The sequence below is a fragment of the Peromyscus maniculatus genome, chromosome 6 (genome assembly GCF_049852395.1).
Source record: "Peromyscus maniculatus bairdii isolate BWxNUB_F1_BW_parent chromosome 6, HU_Pman_BW_mat_3.1, whole genome shotgun sequence".
Taxonomy (NCBI): domain Eukaryota; kingdom Metazoa; phylum Chordata; class Mammalia; order Rodentia; family Cricetidae; genus Peromyscus; species Peromyscus maniculatus.
In genome coordinates, this window is record NC_134857.1 from 13,847,013 (window position 1) to 13,861,604 (window position 14,592).

General features: G+C 40.1%; 1 protein-coding gene across 2 annotated transcripts in view; it reads right to left on the reverse strand.

The window, feature by feature from the left end:
* Spata16 (spermatogenesis associated 16) overlaps positions 1-14,592 on the reverse strand; it is a 286,709-nt gene that overhangs the window by 155,173 nt on the left and 116,944 nt on the right. The gene's annotated exons all lie outside the window — the stretch shown is intronic.

A 14,592-nucleotide genomic window follows, 5' to 3' on the forward strand; every position in this document is an offset into this window, starting at 1 on the left:
AACTCAGGTGCTTTGCATGGACAGCAGATGTGCTTGTCCACTGAGCCATCTCTTCAAGTCCCAGCTCTGCAAAAGTTCTTAGCACAAAACATGGCTTACGAACTGGAGGCTTGACTGTTTAAGTTCCATGCATCCCTCTGAATTGTGCTCACTACACCTCTACTGTTGAGGTAAAGATACAATGAACGGTGAGAAGTGGAATATTGACTTAGGCCATGATGTACAATGAGCTTTGTCTCTACTCACGTTGGCTTAGAAGTCATACACCATGAACAACATTTTGGCAGCACGTAAGTGAGGGTTCACACAGTTTTGTGATACCTACACATGGGAAAGTCACTTAATAGTGAAATCAATGATCACAATCATCTCCCAACATATGGCCCCAGATAGGCATTTTCATGTGATGAATGCCAGACTACACACAACTGCTCTGTCAATGGCAGAGTGGCCCCGATGAAGGGAAAGGTGAGTAGTTTATGAACAAAAATTAGCCCAGAGACTTTATTTAACCTATTTCTCTGCATATGTAAGAACTGATTTACCTTAAAAAACCTGATGCATTTTTAATGCCTTGCATGGAGAATGAATGGGTTTTACGCTTCTAATTGAGTCAACTGGGTTCCAATAAACTCCCAACACTACTATCATCTCTTCAGAGTCACTTGTCTGGAGTCTTCCTGTCAGAATATTCTCCTCCTTTGCAAGACACATAATAATCTCATTTAAAATCACAGAGTTATGTGACACTAGGAAAGCTGACAGAGGTTCCCCTGCTTGCTGTTGTGATCCTGCTCCTGAGTGACTGCTTATCTACAGTCACTGTTTTATATCGCTCCATTCCTGAACACTCAATTTATTTTTGGATCACTCCTTGGCAGACGCTGATTTATATATGCATTGCTTCCAGCAGGATCAACCTCAAAGGAAAGAGCGAGAAGAAACAGGAGGAGCAGGAGCAAGGCAGGAATAAAACCCCCAAGCAAATTCCCCATGTTTCTGCCGGTCCTCATGAAACCCACTGGCTCCTGCCGCTATGAACCTCTATTATCCATCTTGTCAGTGAAGGAAGCCATGAATGAATACATCCTGAAATACTATAAAGTAACAATGGCGATTGCTTAACCAAACAGGAATGAGTCTGAGGTCTCTTGATGGCCATAGTTAGACCAGACACAAATTTTGTACTTCACTGAAAAACTGATATGCTAATGTGTCATACTTTAGGCACAGCTGACCATTTATTCCTAAAAGACTCTGTGTTAATGTATTTGCCTTTTAGAAGTTATTGTTGTGCACTCATCTACAGACCAGATTTCTAAAGCATTCAAGTACCTCAAATTATCCCTAACCCAGTGTCAAAACAAAGAAAAGAAAAACAGCTGTAATCACCAATCAATTTAAAAAAAAAAGCACCACTGAAGCGGACAGGCGAGTGCAGATCCACTGAGTGCGCAGACAATGCCCACGCGGGAGAAGGACGCTAATTTCTCTGGGGCAAGAAAAGGGAGGGAGGAAGGACACTGGAGGCAGACGCCGGCGGCCTGAAACACGGCACAGTGAACATTCAGAGACTTGGCCTATTTTATACTGCTCAGCAGAGTAACTAGGGAATACATTATGTGAAGAATAGAGGCTGAGCAGGCCGATGTCGATAGCCTTCTTATGGAAGGCTGAAGGGCAAGAAAACTTGTACCTTCTCAGATGCCATGGTGAAGGGAGTAGACCGAGCAAATCCATCTTTATTAGGAACATCCTGCCTCAGTAACTAACCTACGCCTGCGATGACAGCATCAATCTACTCATGCAGGGTTATCCTCGCGATCCAGCCCTCTAAGTACAGTCTCTATGGTTCCACTTTCAAGACACCAACCCTGCTGCATTAGCTACAGTTTCCAATGCAGAGTTTCCATGTGTCATTGGCAGAGGATGAAGCGGTGGCCTGAGACGCTGAAAGAGGAGCAAATATAAAGTGTCAGAAGCTCAGAGGGCAGAGAGTAGAGGTCAACGCTGAGAAGTGGGCAAGGGGGAGAAAACTAGCACAGCAACAACTGCCATAATTTTATCTATTTGTCATAGTTATACCCCAAAAGTCACTGTAATACAAAATTGCTCTGAAATCCAGTGCTTGAGTAAGGACATTACTTTTAAAAGGACAGAAGAAGCTGGGCGGTGGTGGTGCATGCCTTTAATCCCAGCACTCGGGAGGCAGAACCGGTGGATCTCTGTGAGTTCGAGGCCAGCCTGGACTACCAAGTGAGTCCCAGGAAAGGCACAAAGCTACACAGAGAAACCAAAAAAGAAAAGAAAAGAAAAGGGCAGAAGAAGACAGTAAGACAGTTTGGGATCACCTGTCAGTCTGTTTCTTCATCATAGCACACAGTGTATGATATTAAATAAGAGTGCTGAGTGAGCTAGCTCAGCAAGCGAAGGCCCTGCTGCCCAGCCCGACCACCCGACATCTGTCCCCGAAACCCCCATGGAGGAAGGAGAGAGATCACTCCTCAGAGTTGTCCTTACACCTCCACACGAGCACCACTGTTTAACGTTAGGCTACCCGGAGAGTCTGAGAGTGGGGACAACCACAAGTTAGGGGCCTTAACATGCCACAGTTGCAGGGTAAGCAGTATATCCGGGGTGCTGTTGTGCAGAAGGAGAGAGACAGTCTCTGACAAGAAGTGTAGATGCCAAGAAACTCCATCGACTCAGGCAGCGGAACTCGTGGGCACAGCAACCCTGCCCTCAGTCCCTCAGTGGTGGGGAACAGATCTCTTCTACCGACAATAACCCTGGAATGTGAAAACCTTGAATCTGAGGCCAGTGGGTAAACCAACCTCTGGGCCATCTGTCCTCTCCTGTCCTCCACTGTAGAGCCCACGACTCTGAAGGTCTGATGGTTTGTTTTACGTTGAAATTGCATCCCTGCAGTGGACTGACTAATACTCAGGTGGTCTCGACAAAGAGAAACAGTTCTCCTGCCTGTCTCCAGTACTGTTGCTTCTCACACCCTCCATGAGGATACTAGCCACCCCGAGTGTCAGAAGGATGGGAGCATTTGCCCGGCAACAGACTGCAAAGCTAAGTGTGGCCAGCAGAGGCCTCTGGTGAGCAAAGAAGGGAGACACTAGAGCAAAGCCAGCTCGGGGGTCGGTAGCCTGGCTCACCGGCAGTCACCAGCATAAACTACAGCAAAGGCAAGGAGTTCAACTACCCCGCCTCCATGGACATAACTGGCAATCCCAAATATCTGAAGACCCCAGAAAAGCTGCTCTCACATTTTATCCTCTTTCTTGCACTCTTTTAAAATCCTGACATAGTTTGACAATTTTTCATTGTGTATATTCATTTTACATGATGCTGTGTTACACAAAACATTTCCACACATGTATATACATCGAGCATATTCTCTTCATGTCCATCTACTCCGTCACCTCTGTTCTTTCTTCTTCCTCCCACAATAGTTTTGTTTCTACTTTTATGGAATACATACACAGGTAGTGTCTTGTATCCATGTAAAATCTCAGAACCACAGATGAGAAAACAAGTACAGTGCTTGCCTGTTTGAGTCTGGCTTACTTTGCTTATCTTCAGTGCATCGTCTATTTCCGGTAAATTACATTATTTTTTTTTAGGGCTGAAAAACTCCACTGTGTATGCTTGCATACTTTCTTTATCCACTCTGCTGTTATCACACACCTAAATGGGCTCCATAACTTAGTTCTTGTGAATGGTGACTCACATGGACTTCTGTGATTTGGTTAAATACCCAGCAGTGGTATAGCTGGAACAATTTTAGCTTATTATGAGGAAGTACCACACTGCTTTCTATTGTGGCTGGACTTGTGTAGACTCTCACTAGTGTAACAACAGTTCCCTCTGTGTCACACCCTCACCACCTTTTGTAGTTTGTTTTCTGACATTCTGAGGAGAGAGATGGAACTTCAATGTAGCTTTAATCTGCATTTCCCCGGTGGCTCCCAAGGTGGAACATTTCATCCATTTTTATTGGCTATTTGTATTTTACTTTTTCAGACTGTCTGTTCATCTACTAATTCATTTATTGATTTGGTTAATTTCTTGTTTAGGTTTTTTCAGTTATTTGTGTAGTCTAGACACTAATCCTCTGTCATATGTACAGCCAGCAAAGATTTTCTGCCATCTTTCCCTTGGATTATCTGTGGCCTTAGCTCTGAACAGACTGCAGTTTCGTGAGCCCCATTTGTCAGGGGTTGGTGTTATTTGGCCACTGACCAGCATCGTAGTTGGAAGTTCCTGCCCATGTCTTCTTCACCTTTTCCTCTGACAGTTCAGAGGATCAGGGTGTTACAAAGAGGCCTCTGGTCCATTTAGAATAAATTCTTTATACAGGATGAGCAACAAGGATCTTGTTTTATTTTTCTACATGTTGATATCCAGGTTCCCCAGTGCTATTTGTTGAAAAGGTTGTTTTCCAATATTTATTTTAGTGTCTTTTCCAAAAATCAAGTGGCTGAAGTTGTGTGGATTTATGCCCGGCTTTTCCGTTCTATTTCAGTAGTCTGTGTGTCTGTTTTGTCTAGCACCATGCTGTGTTTTTTTGTTACATTTTGTTTTTTTTCTATTGTTATTATGACTCTGCAGTTTAAACTGAAATCAGGTATGGTGTTAACACCTGCATCATCATCATCTTCATTATCACCTTCATCATTATCTTCATCATCATCATCTTCATCAATTTGCTCAGCATTGTTCTAACTCTTTAGGGCCTTTTGTGCTTCCACATGAATTTTAAGACTTCTGTTTCTTCAGAGAATGTATTTGAAGTTTGGATGGGACTGCACTGGATCTATCTTGCTTTTGGAAACATAGCTGTTTCCATCACATTAATCCCTACAGTCCATGAAAATTACCACCTCTACATCTTCTAGTCTTTTCTGACTTTACTTACTGATTTCAAGTTCTCCTTAGAGGGGTCTTTTGCTTCCTTAGTTAGGTTTATTCCAAAGTATTGTTTATTTTTTGAAGCAATTGTAGATAGGATTGTTTCCTTGATTTCTTTTACTGTATGTTTGTTATTGGCATACATAAAGGCTACTGATTTTTGTATATTGATTTTGTATATCATTACTCTGCTGAAGATATAAGAGTTTTCTGGCAATGTCTCTAGGGACTCTTCTGTATAGAATCATGCCATCTGTAAATAAAGGTTCTTTGATGTTTTCCCTTCTAGTTTATATCCTTTTTTATTTCTTCTTTTGTCTTATTGCTGTATCTAAGATTTCAAGCACAATGTTGAATAATTTTGGAGAAATGAAGACCCAGGTTTCTAGTACAAATGATTTGAGTTTCTCCCTATCTAATATAATGTTGGCTGTAGCTCTGTCAGAAGCAGCAAGTATTATGCTGAGATAAGTTCCTTCTATTCCTAGTGTTTTAGGGGTCTTTATGATGAAAGGGTGTTAGATTCAGAGAAGACCCAGATTAATAAAATTACACATAAGAAGGGGTGGTTATTATCTCTAATAATAATAATATTTCATCTAATTCATAGGACATTAGTGAATATTGTTAAAATTTGTATTAAAAACCAGAAAGTATAGAAAAAGTGAATAAATCCCTACACACATATTGCTTACAGATTAAGTCAAGGAGGCATAACAGTGTAGACAGACCCACAGCAAACCATTAAAGCAGCAGAAACAAGGAAATGACTAGGACTAGATGAACTCTGGGCTAAAGTCTGTCTAAGCTTTAGGTAAGGTCCAATGGTAACACTCTCTAAACTGTTCCATAAAACAGAAAGACTACTACCAAAGTCAGCCTGTAAGGCAAGCATTACCCTGAGATCAGAACTGAATAAAGATACCCACTAAAAGAAAGCTATTAATCAATTTTCCCAATGAACATAGTTGCAAAACTTAATAAGATTCTTATAAACCAAATTCACAAAAGCATAAAAAAATCTTTCATGATAAAGTAAGTTTTAGAATGCAAGGGTGGATCAAAATTTGCAACTTAGTAAATTAGTAAAAAAAAATCACAGAAATGGATTCAAAGATGAAAATCATAATATAATCTTAATAGATATAGAAAAGGTATTTGATAAATTTTAACACCCATCACAGCAAAAATCCCCAAAGAACATGTGAACAGAGGAATATATTTTAACAAATTAAAGGCTGTGTACATGAAAAACCATAGGCAACATTATACTAAATAGGAAAAAAAAGCTTAAAAGCATTTCCCCTAACATCAAACATAAGAGTATTCACTTCCTCCATTCTCACTCAATGTATTTCTAGAATGCTTCACTAGAGCAGTAAGATAAGACAAAGAAATGAAAGAAATACAAACAGGAAAGGAAGCAGTCAAACCATAGTATTTTCAGAGCCATGGTCCTAAACTTCAGACGGTAAAGATTCCAACAGAAAACTTTCATGTCTCCCTCATAAACACTTTCAGTAAAGTAGTTTAGATACAAAATTAAATTTCAAAACCAATAGCTTTCCTATATGCCAGTAATGAACTTGTTGAAAAATAAAGGTGAAGAAATTTGTTTACAATAAGTTTAAAAAAACCTACAAAAGCCAACCAAAAAGACTCTCAAACACAGGCTAGGAGAGGTAAAAACACAAAAATGATCCTAACCTAAGGAGTAAAATACTTTTGCAATGAAAATTTTAAGGTATTGAAAATATTGAAGAAGACACTAGAAGACCAAAGGATCTCCCATGCTCATGGAAGTCAGAATTAATATTATGAAAATGGCTATATTACCAAAAGAAATCTAACAAATTAAAGGTAACTTCTATCAAATTTCCAATGAGATTTTTCATAGAACTAGGAAAAAAATCATAAAATTTATTTGGAAGCACAATAACCCTTGAAGAGCCAAAACAATCCTAAGTAGAAAGAAGGACTGTGATATCTGACCTCAAATCATACTACAGGGCTGTAGTAACTAACAAGGCATAACACTGGCACAAAAATGACAACCACAGCAAAGACTCATATACAAACTGCGCAGATACAGCCCCAGAGTATCTGAGTAAGACGTTCAAATGCATACTGGAGAAGAGACAGCCTCTTTCACAAAGCGTGCTGGAAAAACTGGATTTCCAATGTAAAAGAATGAAACTAGATCCTCACCTCACTCTTCATGAAAATAGAATTTAAATGCATTAAATATCCTAACAAAAGACTTGAAACTTTGAAAATGGTTACAGGTACAGGTAAATACAAGGGAAAACACTTCACGATACATGCACAGACCAAAGCATTCTGAAAACAACTCTAATAGCACAGGAAATAATACTAGGAATTGACAAGCGGAATTAAAGATCCTCTTCACAGTAAAAAAAAAAAAAATCAATCAACAGAGTTAATCATCAGCCACAGAATGGGAGAAAAAATTGCCAACTATGTATTAGACACTATGTTAATATCTAGAATCTACAAATAACCCCCAAATTAAATAACCAAACTCAAACCATTAAATAAATGAACGAGCTAATGAATTGAATGGATATTTGATAAAGGAAGAAAACAAATGGCCAATAAGTATTTGAAAAGGTGTTCAATACCCATCTGTAGATACCAGAAGAATGAAAATTACAATTACACTGAGATTCTATCTAACCCCACCCAGTTAGGATGGCTATCATCAAAATCAGTAACAAATACTGTTGAGGATGTGGGGAAAGAGGTATTTTTGTAAATTGCTGGTCAGGGTGTAAATTGGAAACCAGTATGGAAGGTCTGAAACTAGAGTGTCAGGGACAAGGACAGAATCTCTAGTTAGTAGAAAAATACAGACCCCCATAAGACAGGGAACTAGATCAGCTTACAGTCAGGTTGCCTAGCAACAGGACATTGAGTCAGAGCCCTTGACCCTCTCATCCTGTAAACATCCTATACAAAAATCCTGTTAGCTTGCCCTACCTTATGCAGATGACAGCTTCTTGCTCCCCCCACCCTGCAGGAACTATATAAACCTTTGTGGAAGGAAATAAAGTGGCACCTTGATCAGAATCTAGACTTGGTGTCTTTCCTTTGTATCTCCTGTCCCTACATTCCCTCCTTAGGGTGGTCGAGAACCCGTTGTAGCCCTGCAGGTGGGGCACTAGAGTAAATGTCTAATTCAGCTGTGCTACTCTAGGTATATACCTGAAAGATATATAGGTGTCATACATACAACAGAGATACATGCACTATCCATAATAGCCGAAATTTGGAGCCAGCCTGGAGGTCCACCAACAGAGGAATGGGTGGGAAAGTGTGGTGCATATGCATAGTGGAATTTTTTTTTTTTAGTTTTTTGAGACAGGGTTTCTCTGTGTAACTTTGCGCCTTTCCTGGAACTCACTTGGTAGCCCAGGCTGGCCTCGAACTCACAGAGATCCACCTGGCTCTGCCTCCCAAGTGCTGGGATTAAAGGCGTGTGCCATCACCGCCCAGCGTATAGTGGAATTTTATCAGATGTGAAGAAGAATGAAATTGTGACATTTTAAGGAGAGTGGAGGGAAAATAAGCCAGTCTCAGAAAGATAAACCTTGCATGTTCTCATATGTTGAATTTCAGCTTTGCATATATGTAGTAAGGAAGAGTGGGGAATGGAATATGTGTGACACAAACACAGAGGAGGCAGTATTGAGGGGAGTGGGGCAAAGGATGGGCAAACAAAGACAAAGAACAATGGCACACGTGTGAGAAAGCTCAGTGCAAGCCGTTGCTGAACAAATTAATAAAGAGTATATGCATCAGAAAGTAAGTTTATGTCACTGAAATACACCTAACAGACAGTTTTGTTTCTCTTTCCTTTTTCTTTCACAGATGGTCTCACCTATGGCTGAGCCACCCTGTGTGCACCTCATTTCTTTGGTATAGGGTCTCACTGCTTTACCCAGGCCCCTGTTCACTATGTTGTCGATTCTGCTCTTGAGTGCATGGCAGCCCTCCTGCCATAGGTGTGAACTTATTATATCTTGCAAATAATCTTTCTTAAAATAGGTTTTTAATGAACTTTAAATTTGGAGAGCTCTGCATACTGGTTATTGGAAAACTCATTCTTCAATGGAATATCTTTGAATGGAAATATTTCAACTTTTAAATTTTCATTATTTGTGTGTGTATTTTAGATAATTGCTTTTGTATTTACCTATTTTTTAAATTTATTTTTATTAATTTTACTTATGTGCATGTGTGTAGGTATATGAGTGCAGAGGCCAGAGGTGTTAGATTGCCCTGGAGCTGGAGTTACAGGTGGTTGTGAGATGCTGGAATCAAACTTGGGTCCTTTGAAGAGCAGCTCGTGTTCTTAACCAGTGGGCAATCTCTCCAGCTTCACCTCAACTTTTTTTTTTCTTTTTTCGAGAAAGGGTTTCCCTGTGTAGCTTTGCGCCTTTCCTGGAACTCACTTGGTAGCCCAGGCTGGCCTCGAACTCACAGAGATCCGCCTGGCTCTGCCTCCCGAGTGCTGGGATTAAAGGCGTGCACCACCACTGCCCGGCTTTCATCTCAACTTTTTTTTTTTTTTTAAAGATTTATTTATTTATTATGTATACAGCATATATGACTGCAGGTCAGAAGAGGGCACCAGACCTCATTACAGATGGTTGTAAGCCACCTTGTGGTTGCTGGGAATTGAACTCAGGACCTCTGGAAGAGCAGTCAGTGCTCTTAACCTCTGAGCCATCTCTCCAGCCCCTCATCTCAACTTTTTAAAGTGACAATGTATTTAAAAAAAAAACAAAACGCAATGAGTGACACCATATGTACATCAAGAGCTTTTTTGGAAAGCTGTGTTTCAAAGTCTCAAGAGATCTTAGAAACTGAGCCTCCATCCTGGTATAGCCTCTTTATATAGATTTAAGCAATAGGTATTATCTTTGGAAGGACCTGTGGGCAGATGACTACATGCTTTGTATTTTTTTTCCTACATTCTAGGTGTGATTCTTAAAAATATACACTTTAATTATCATGGTGTCAACTTTGAAGTAAGTTTTCATGACCACTCCAATTTATTAATCTAATATATAAAATGTGGTGGTTTAAATTTGATTGTCCTTCATACACTCATATATTTGAATACTTCGTCCTCAGTTGTTGGAACTGTTTGGGAAGGATTAGAAGGTGTGGCCTTTTTTGGAAGAGATATGTCACTGGGAATGGATACTGAGGATTCAAGAAACATGGCATTCCAAGTTAGCTCTCTCTGCCTTGTGCATGTGAGCCCTCGGTTACTGCTCCAGCATCATGCCTGCTGCCTGCCTGCTGTCATTCTCCCCACCATGATGATCATGGACCCTAACCAACCCTCTGAAAATATAAGCCTCCCAAAACTCCTTCTATAAGTCATGTTTGTCATGATATCTTGTAAAAGCAATAGAAAAATAACTAAAACATATCTGTCTATCTGTCTGTATCTATCTATCTATCTATCTATCTATCTATCTATCTATCTATCTATCTATCTATCTTCTATCATCTATCATCTATCTATCCCCCTCTCTCTTTCTATTTATCTACATTTGTTCATTGTTTTGTTTTGAGATATGGTCTTATATAGCCAAACCTGATTTGGAACTTGCTATGTAGCCTAGGCTGGCCTCGAAATAATGATCTTTCTTCCTTTGTCTTTCAAGTGCTGAGATTCCAAGCATGTGGCACTACACCTGAACATCCTTGCAGCCTTTTTTTCTTTTTTCATTCTTTCTTTCCTTCTTCTTCTTCTTTTTTTTTTTTTCGAGACAGGGTTTCTCTGTGTAGCTTTGCGCCTTTCCTGGATCTTGCTCTGTAGACCAGGCTGGCCTTGAACTCACAAAGTCCGCCTGCCTCTGTCTCCCGAGTGCTGGGATTAAAGGCATGTGCCACCACCGCCTGGCTACATCCTTGCATCTTGTAACTGACTCTCATGTCTTATAATTGAAATTCAGATATGACTACACACACAATCTGTCTGGCTTTGCAAGCCATTTAGTGTGGTATTGCTGCTCTGGCTCAAAGATTTAGAAACACACAACTAATTCTTCACTGATGATGGTGATGGATACGGAGGCTTTTTGCTCATTTATCTTTCGAGTTACCTGCACTTTGGATTTTCATGCACAGTACAATACCATTTTTGGTTTTCTCTTTGCATATTTTCACTACAGGAGTTGGCATATATCACATGATCTTCAATATTGTGTGTACATTCTTATCTAGCCTTGGACCAGGCCCTATCTTCAGTTTAATGTAATATCTACTTGCTGACATGACTATTAAACAACCACTTACTGCCACCGACTAGATAACTAGCTATAATAATACATTAACCCCTAACTGGTGCATGGTATTTTCTAGGCACTGAGCTACTTTTGACCACACAGTGGTGGAAGATACCAGGCCATTCATCTGTTGTCAGTTCTCTTCAAAGAACTGTGATTTTTTTTTTGCTTTTATGTCTCTGAGTATTTAAAAAAAATATTATCATGTTCCTAATTAAGGTAGTACCAAATGCAGTGTGGATGTGTGCACACACATACTCATGTGTGTTAGGAGAGGAAGGCAAGATTTGAAAAACATTCTATGACATTGTAGCCATTCTTATATGTATAGACACCGAGAGATGTCATAGTTACCACTTCTGGTAAAGCCATAGATATTCTTATATGTGTAGACAGAGAGACGTTACAGTCATCACTTCTGGTAAAGCCATAGACATTCTTATATGTATAGACACTGAGAGATGTTATAGTCACCACTTCTGGTAAAGCCGTAGACATTCTGATATGTGTAGACAGAGAGACATTATAGCCATCACTTCTGGTAAAGCCGTAGTAGACATTCTTATATGTAAAGACACAGAGAGATGTTACAGTTGCCACTTCTGGTAAAGCCATAGACATTCTTATATGTATAGACAGAGAGAGGCATTGTAGTCATCACTTCTGGTAAAGCTTTTGAGAGTGGCTTCTTTTTACAGGGTGAGTTGGAATGTCGGTGGTTACAGAAATTTTAATTTAGTTTTGTTGCAGAAAGTATAATTTTATCAATTTAACCAGTGCCAGCTGTTTCCTCTGTAATGACCAGAATCCATACCGAGCTATACTGTGAGGAATAGCCCTAATTTGATTCTCCCAACCAAGACTATGTTCTTGTTCTTTCACTCGGTGGGATGTTTCTGGATGGCCATGGAAACATATAATAAAGGGACCTGCCTATCGTAAACCTGACTGAGCTCTCCAGCTAATTACAGTAGCATCCTCTGCCTTGCTGGTGGAAGCGGGTACCTTGGGAATCTTTCTAACCTAGTTCTTTGGAATCCCTTACTCAGCAAAGGTGGTTAAGCTCAGACAGCCTCAGTTATTCAGCTTCCAAGGGTTTCTTGTAAATACTACATTTTGATAAAAACTAGCTGAGTAATACAATTATTGGGGATTAGAGGTTTTATTTTGACTACTTCACATAATCAACATTTGCTTTTATTTGGTTGATGGCTGTAAAGCCCAGAAATCTGGCTACTTGACACCTTACAGGAAATCATGGTTAGTTCAACATTTGTGCCTGTAGTTCTGGAAGCAAACTACCCAGATCTCCCAGAGACTTGCTGATAACAGTGAATGCTGTATGTGCTGGTGTATATGAGGAAGCCAGCATCGAAGCAGATACTAAGACGTCCATGTTCCCTTTTTGGTGGTGGTGGAGAGTGTAATGCACACTTTGTACTGATGGCTGTGATTGCTAAGGACACTGAGACATTTCTTGCCTCTCATGAGTGACTGGACAGGATAGCAACTGTGTCTACTTCTCTGTTGGGAAAACGCACACCAGCATAATGTATGATTATAGGAAGGCACCTGGAGCATCTTGTCAGCCGTCATCAAATGATATCAACAGATGCATCTGTTTCATTGTAGGGGGCATGGCAAGAACAGTGGAATTGTTGGTGCCGGTGTAGCGTGGCAAATGTTGACACCTTCTAATTTCCTTCCTCATTCCTACCTTTGGGACCCAGAGTGACTTCTGATCACTGCTTTGGGTCAGGTAGGTTTGATAGATTTAAGATATAGCCAGTGGTTTGCTGTCACTTCCCTCTTCTATGAACAATAAACCAACCAACCAACCAACCAACCAACCAACCAACTAACTAACCAACCAACCAACCAACTAAACAAACAAACAAACCTACCTGGATTTGTGCATTTCTTGACTTCTAACATATAAAGTCTCCCCAAACTCCTGATTTCTCCAGTTGTTTACCAGTTGCCTCCCTCTAAATTCCAGTTTAACCACCTGATTTCTGAGTTAGCACAGGACACCCCTAGTGGGTTTTGTCCCTGTTGCAGTCTGGGCCTCAAGGTTTAGCTAGGTTTCTATGGATCTTTAGATTGGATTCACAACACATTAGTAGGCCACCTTTTATAAGCCACCTTTTATAGGATGATATTATGCTGGAACTTGGTATTAGATTCTTTTGTAGTGAGCTAGCAAACTTTAATAAATTTCATTTGAGTGTGTGTGTGTGTGTGTGTGTGTGTGTGTGTGTGTGTAGTATATACGTTTTTGTGTGTGCACTTTTGTATGTCTCTGTGCGGGCATCAGAGGTTGACAATGGGTGCCCTAAACCATCTCTACTTTTTTTTTTTTGAGATGAGAGTGTTTCTTATTGAGCCTGGAATTCATCACCTCAGCAAGGCTGGCTGGCCAGAGAGCTCCAGAGACATACTAGTCTCTTCTTTCTCTACCTCTGGAATTTGTGCATTGAAACTGCCACCCTCAGAGTTTTTACCTGGTGCTGAGGATCCAAATTCAAGTCTTCATGTTTTTATGATAAGAACTTTACAAATTAAATCATGTTCCTAGCCTTCAACCCCCTTTTTCTTGAATCATGTGCCAAAGGATTTTTTTTATTAATAAGAAGGTATATCCAAGATCAACAGAAAAATACATTCAGCAAACAGTATATGGAAGATGGAATACAAAGAGGGTGATAGAGACCTGTTTTCATATTTTAAAGTGGATTATAACTCACAAGTAAAAAGATGATGTGTTGTGTGACTGCAAAGTACAAGCAGTTGGTGTTAACTCTCCTGTTCATAGTCATCACTTAATTGAGCTTCTAGCAACACACAGACCCATGTTAGATGGGTGGACTTCCATATCATAGTGTCAATGTCTTGGAATCATTTTATTTACTGCTCAAATAAAGCTTTATATGCAAACATTCTAGAGACAACAGCCACACAAAGACTAGACACCTCATCCTTATTAATATGGATTTGTCCTTATGAGTTGTGCTTGGAGGAATTCTAGAAGCTATCCATATTTTTTTTCCCACTGAATTCCTGGAAACAGTCATACTTTAGGAGACAGTGTACTTTAGGAAAGAAGAAAATTCCATGAGGAAATTGGTCACTCAAAGAGAAAGAATCAGCATGACGAATTTGACTCTGGAAGAAAAACAGCCTTGCCTATGACAAGTGGGAGGCACTTATAGTGGGTGTGCAGGCTGCTGTGAGAACCCTCCACTCTGCTGCAAACCTAGATTCTGGGGGTGAAGACATTAGACACTGTTTCTCTCAGTTCCCTTTAACCCAAGAGATAATCCGGACACCTCAAAACCCTGGGCTA